Source organism: Adiantum capillus-veneris, chromosome 21 (genome assembly GCF_014529385.1).
Source record: "Adiantum capillus-veneris isolate H3 chromosome 21, ASM1452938v2, whole genome shotgun sequence".
NCBI classification, from domain to species: Eukaryota; Viridiplantae; Streptophyta; class Polypodiopsida; order Polypodiales; family Pteridaceae; genus Adiantum; species Adiantum capillus-veneris.
In genome coordinates, this window is record NC_140951.1 from 103,231,500 (window position 1) to 103,238,399 (window position 6,900).

Here is a 6,900-nt window from a genome sequence, read left to right on the forward strand (position 1 = left end):
GTGTGTGTGTGTGTGGAGAAGAAAAAGAGAGAGAGAGAGAGAGGGAGAGAGAGAAAGAGGGGAAGGAAACATGAGAATGAGGAGAGGGAAGGAGCATACCTGGATCTCCTTCCTCTCCTCGTGTGTGTGTGTGTGTGTGTGTGGAGAAGAAAAAGAGAGAGAGAGAGAGAGAGAGAGAGAGAGAGAGAGAGAGAGTGAGGGAGAGCGTTACCTGCTCCTTGCTTGAGGGCGCCGAAAAACTCAGATCTGAGATCTGAGTTTTTGGGCACGCTCGGTTATTTTTTTAGCCCAGCCAGCATCGCTATGAGCGTCGCAAATTTCTTTGTAAATTTGCGACGCTCATAGCGACGCTGGGATTTTTTTTTTTGAGCGTCGCTGTGTGAGCGTCGCTAATATGAATAGCCTCTTGTAGTGGTAGAAGATCAAGAAACCTCTTCGGATATGGTCTGTGATTGGGGTGATATTTCTAATCTTTGTGAAGATGCAAATAAAGATGCTTGCCATAAAGTGCCTTCTATACAGGGTTTTAAGAATTTCAGTTGCCTGTAGGCATGCAAACAATATCCGAGGCATAAAAGGGATTTAGGTCTTGTGTCACAGGGTATAAATTGCAAGCAGGTTTGTGAGCATCTATTTGCTATGGATATGAAGGGTATACATGGTGATGCCTTGAAGCAAGAAGAGGATGCTAGCTCTATGCTGACACCAGAGTCATGTAATGGAGAAGGGTTCTCCCTAGATGAGTGGAGACATGATTCAGTTGAAGATAATTTAGGGATGGGTCAAAAAGGAAGAAGGGGTGAAGATATTGTGTCAGAGACTAACTCCAAGGAGGTTTTTGAGCAGTCAGTTACAACTGATCGGGAGCATACCTACCAGATGATTTGGAAGGGAATTAGACACCATATTTGAGAGGTATGGAAAGTTTTATGATGTAAAGCTGGAGAGGTATTTGGTAAAAGGTGAGAGAATTGATGAGAGGTTTACCATGCATACTTCTGAGGTTTCTCTCGATGTTGAGAAAGGCTATCTAGAGGATTCTTTTGAGAATGCAGATTCAGACTTCTATGCGAAAGAGGTACATATGGATTTACAGGTTGGTGAGAAGGTTGAAGTGCAGTTTCAAAAATCCGATTTACATAAGGTTTCAATCGGAATTGGAAAATGATTTTAAAATGAAAATCGTAGCTAATGAGCTGAATTTTCTACCCATATTTTTTCTTTTTTATTTGGATCCACGGTTGAGGAGATATGATCAAAATACTGGACCCCAGTTTGCCCACATCATGCAGGGACAGCTCATTTCCAACTTTTCCAATTTCTGTTCACACTGGCTCCTCTCTCCTAGTGTAAACCCTTGGGGAGTTCCCTTCACCTATAAAAGGGGACCTTTTCTTCCTTGAAAAACAACTCAAGCATTCAAACCATTGATGAGAGGAATTCATGAGGGAGTGAGTAGTAATGCCAAATTGTACTTAGCCATTAACATAAGCCTAAGCCTACACTTTCTCCTAGAGAAAGACTAGCCATTCTTGCATGCTATCCTTGGAAGATCAACTCTAATCAAAGAAGGTATTGCACTTAGTGTATCAATCAAACTGGAATTCTCCACTCTTCTTCTCTCTCCATCAATAATGGTGCCGAAGGGTTTGTCAAGTAAAATGTGTTCTACATTGATGTTTTCTTGATTTCTTGTTGTTTTCTTTTTCAACTATAATCCAACATGTATATATATCTAATCTCGTATCCTTAACCAAACCTATCTCTCTCACTCTTAGTAATTCTTCCTCTCTACAAATTTTAGGTTCTCCTTGCTACAGGTACATCTCTCCCCGCAGTATCCTTATTGCCTACGGGCAAGAATAGGGCTTGGGAGGGAAACTCTCCTCTCTTCTCTTCCCTTCTCTTGTCTCATATCTACATTTTGCACATACTAGAGTTATCCTAAATGAATAATCCACATGATGATAATTTTTATCGCTTTCACTCTGTACAATCTATTAGAATTAACGTATGGATTAACCGTAAAATACGCTTTCAACAACGTATAGTGTTTCTCTTTGGTCCAGAAAGGCTCAATGAAATACTTCTATCACCAGATCCCATCATACTACCTCTTATAGACTATAACTTTTCTTTTGATGTAAGCGTAGTTATCTTGCTATGAACCAAGAGGATTAGTATACACAATTAATCCCCATCACTAGAAAAAACATATATATTTGGTTAGCCAAGATTGAATGCCATTAACTCATCTATTAACCCATTCATACTACCCATGATACAATATGACCATAACCTTGATGTTTTCATCTTTGTGTTGTTTTGACATTTTCTTTTGTGTTCTTTCTTTGTGTGTGTGAGTGCAAGAGAGAAAGAGTGGGTCTTCTTTGATTTCACTTCTTTCCAAACCCTAGTCTTCATGGCATCTATGGTTTAACTCCTTCATATAGTTTTTGTTTGAGTTCTCTCACAAACTCTCACAGCCATAAGCCCGGTGCTTTCCTGGCAGGACTGCAAATTTCTCGAGAGCGTGTGTGCACGCCTCAATCTACAGATAGCAAGAAGCGACGAGGACAGGACTGCGCCATCGATATAGGGTGGGATGGTGCAAATAGGAGAGAGGGGCGAGGAGTGTATGCAATGGCCCGCTCGGAGGGGAACTCTGGTGATGCTGAGGCAATGGTGATAGCAATAGTTAGCATGCAAACGTGAGTGTGCAGTGACGAGATTGCATGAAGAGAACCAAAGTGATGGGTATACTGTGCTATATAGGAAGCGAACATGCAGAGGTAGAGGGGGGTAGAGCAATCGTAGGAATGCGCTTCACCTCGTTTTGCTTCTAGATAGAAGATTCCAAAAGCATCGAATCTTAAAAATTAATAGGTTTCTTTCAAAATGGACATGGTCCTTTGCAATTTGACTAAATTTTGAAATATCGTAGTTCAAATTGAAACAAAAAAACTTGATAGTTTTCTCTTATTTTGAAATCCCAAGCATACATTTTCGAGAGGTGACCAACAAGAGGAGTACATAAGTGGAACATTATTCTCTCTACCCCAAATGGAATCTATTTAGAATATTGAAGAAACTGCACCAATGGATCCTGAGACAACATTACTGACACCAGAAATAGTCGCATCAGCTATCTTCTCAACAGCATTGACAAGAGTCTCTACCACGTCGGGGACACAATTTCAAAACCAATAATGTAATAGTTCTTTGTTGCAGTGCTACCGGCCTTAGTTTTGATTGTATATCTCTTGCCTTCGTGAGGTTCAAAACCTGTATACTCATCATAATGCATTTTTAAGTTTGCACTAAACCTATCATAATCTGTACTCCATGCTCCACCCTCTGAATAGCTGGCATAGTACATTTGCACCCATGGGAATGACATGATTGATTTCTCTCTTTTGTTAAGGTGGAATTGATGAGCCTATGGGACAACACAAAGAGAAGTCATATGTAAAGCAATAAATTAAATGGTAATTTAATTGTAGGCACCATTTTTCTAATTCTCTTTGTCAGTTTATGTCACTTGATTAAATAATTTTTATATGTATGCGTATATATATGTGTGTGTGTGTGTGTGTGTGTGTGTGTACATATATGTGTGTGTGTATATACATAATGCATTTATGCATGTACATATATACATACAAACACATAACACACACACACAAAAGAAGATTCCTCTTTGACTAAGTGGAGAGCACATTCATATCTCTAGAGTTAATAGACTCATGCTCACCTTCGGATTATTGGAATGCTTATGGTAACTTCGACATCACTTGAATCATAGTCATCATAGTTGATCAAGTAGTAGACCCTCAACTTAATATGCATGGTTTTCTCCACCACAAAATTCACTACTTATAGATCTTTATCCACTTCTGTATACACATGCAGTGCTGCAAGATTGTTCATGAAGACCTTGGCAAAAAAAAATTGGGTTAGAAGAGAGGACACAATGCATAGTCAAGGAAAGGAATATAGTAAACCATTTCAAGGAAATAATGCTGATCATTCATGGAACTAAGGACAAACCTGTGGCATGCCATAGTAAATTTTTTCCCCTGCAAATTTTGGGCAAAATTGCAATTGATAATAAGCTTTGTTGTCCGCAAAATCACTCTCCGCATAATCAGGATGGCTTTTGGCAACAAGACAAGCTTTTCCATCATGCCATTCCGTGCTAAAGCTCATGAGACCTCCCACAAGCTAGCTTTCCCAAATCCATGAGCACATTGGCCAAACTTTAAATTGTGTTTAGAAAGTAGAACAAATTTTTTTTCTACTTTTATTTTAATTTTCCTCAATGGTAAATGTCATTCTTTTTTCCCCCCAAATTCACGATTAGGGAGTGTATGCATTGCATTCACCAAAATAATGTACAAAGGTACGTCAAGCTCGTGGCGAGCCTTGAGAGACATCAGATTACAATAGACAGCAATGAGGCTTCCCAAAGAGACAACTAACTACCCCTCAACAAGGAATTTCTATCCCGTCAGAAGGGCATTGATGGCCCAATACCATTCACTAAAAGGGCTAATCATGTCTGAAATGAAATATGTAAGATGCTAAAATACATAAACGTGGATAGTTAATGCTTGTTTGATAATCAGTTTTTAGATTATTTTTGAACAAACAATGTGAATCCCACAAACAGTGCAAAAACAAGAAAGATAGTACCTTATAATAAGTAGATTCAAGGTGTTCATTGACATCATTCTGGAAGTCGATAATCTCAGCTTTGCTATATCCACAAGTTGCATCTGCGAGCATCATCTCTCGAAGCAAGCCCACATACAAGGCAAGAGATGAACCATATGAGAGCACTGTGTGCTTCATATATGAAGGTTGTGCATACAGGTTGAGCATGTGCACCAACGTCAATTTGCAATTTTCAAAGCGTACCACCACCTTTGCTCCATGAAAAGCTCATAATCAGAAAACATTACAGTATACATCTTATTCAATAATGCTAGTGCCATGCATTCACAAGAAGTTTTAGAAAAATTCTCACAATAATTCCCACATTGTGACTTATCTCAACATCATGAGCTTGTGTGAGGGAGGCACACCATACCTAGCTGGGTATGAATGGGGGCAGGGGACCGCCGGCCCAGTGGGGGGGGCAACTGTTCCCTCTCCCCAATCTTACCTAGCTAGGTATGCGGTGCCTCCCGAGCAGAAGCTCGTGATGTTATGCATTCTATAAAAATACTGAAAAGAACTCGATTTTCCTACATGAGAGAATTTCTAAATCTTCTTGTGATTATTGAAAAAGAAAGAGAGAGAAGTAACCTTTTGGACGGCAATAGAGGAAGCATTTTCTTTGTAGGACTGGACGGAGAGACGGGCGATGCTGGCGTTATAGGCGCGATCCTGGTCGGCCACGCTCTCCGCCAGCGCCTGACTGATCATTTTGCCTACCGACTCGAAGAGCGAGTCCATGGCTGCCTTCTTCTGCGCCGCCGTCCTGTCGGCCAGGGCCAGGTCCCAGATGTGGCCAAAGAAAAGCTGCAGGAAGGGCCCGGCCGCCCGCTGGCACCAGCCCCAGTCCCAGCGATATCCCATCTTGAAATCCCTTCAGCACCGCGTCCTCGACCAGCTGCGATGTCACCACTGACATGGTGCCTGCTGCTGAGCTTAGCGTCTCTCTCTCTCTCTCTCTCTCTCTCTCTCTCTCTCTCTCTCTCTCTCTCTCTCAGCTTCGACCGTGCAACTCTCTCTCTCTCTCTCTCTCTCTCTCTCTCTCTTTGCAGCTCTGCCTCGGCTCTCCCGCTCCAGCGCCTGCTTTATAGCCGCCCAGCCCTCCATCGTCATCCGGCACCCTATCAGCTTGATCTGCCGTGGCAACTGTTCTCTCGCTCAGCTTTTTTTTTTTTGTGAGTGTGGATGAGGTGGAGCTCAGAGAGCACCCCAAGACCAATCCATCTGATAATTTTCCTTGATTTTTTTCCTCGCAAAATCCTTGGCCATCGCTACTGTTGTCTATCAGGAGTAATCGACGTCGTTTTTTGCCGTACGATAAGTCCTGCAGTGACTTTTGTCACCAAAGCTTGTGGCCACGTCGACTATATATCATGATTCATCTCTAAGTATGACGTAGCACCTAGTACCCTTCACTAGGCAACTTTCAACTTAGTTGAAGATTATAGTTTTCCTTGGATTTTTTCTCCCCCTCTTCTTTACAAGGAAATTTACTTCTCCCAAGAAGTGTTCCCGTTAAACCCAGTAAATATATATTTACAATATACCACGTGAACTTTGGTTTTAATCTATCAACCACGAAAACGTGCACGTGCTTTCATAGTTTGCTTTTAATTTTTCAAATAAAAAATGCACACGTTTAAACGAGAGATGCAAATTTTCAAATAGCCCTATTCTTTGATAGTAGATATCCTTTTGACAAATTTCTTTGGGAATATTGTTCGAAAGGGTGTTGAAACCTTCAACTAGTGTGCCATGATCAATACTCTCCAGGGAATGTATCTGTGTTGTTATTAGTGGACCCACTGCCACACAATGGAGCAAGGGATTGTGGCTAGTGGGAACCCCCTCCTAAGAAGATAAACTATCGATTAAAATTGCCAGATGACTCTGCATCGTCGTGGAGGTGTATTTGTAGGTTAACCGATTCTCTAGCGGCAACATCAGAGTCTAGTACGTGTCTCCCATTCTCTTATCGTCAACTTCCATCTTCTATAGGGAAAGACCATCGATAAGCTTTGCTTCACAATACCGTATCTGAACGCCACATTGTCAGCAACTACAGAGCACTTGATTCTATCTCCCTGGTGGTTCACCACCTTAGTCTCCCATCCAGCTGCAAGGAATCCATTTATCCCCCTTCCCCCTTTGCAAGTCCACATTTTTGGTGTCCTGTGAACA

The 6,900-nt window shown here is 41.4% G+C and overlaps 1 pseudogene across 1 annotated transcript; it reads right to left on the bottom strand.

Moving 5' to 3' along the window:
- Nucleotides 1-2,950: 2,950 nt before the first annotated feature.
- LOC147431455 (uncharacterized) lies at nt 2,951-5,921 on the bottom strand (annotated as a pseudogene). The gene is made up of 5 exons (XR_015185697.1): nt 5,311-5,921; nt 4,649-4,926; nt 4,051-4,259; nt 3,745-3,936; nt 2,951-3,439 (listed from the first exon to the last, which is right to left on the bottom strand). The product of XR_015185697.1 is annotated as an uncharacterized LOC147431455 (transcript).
- Between the last annotated feature and the right edge of the window lie 979 nt (nt 5,922-6,900).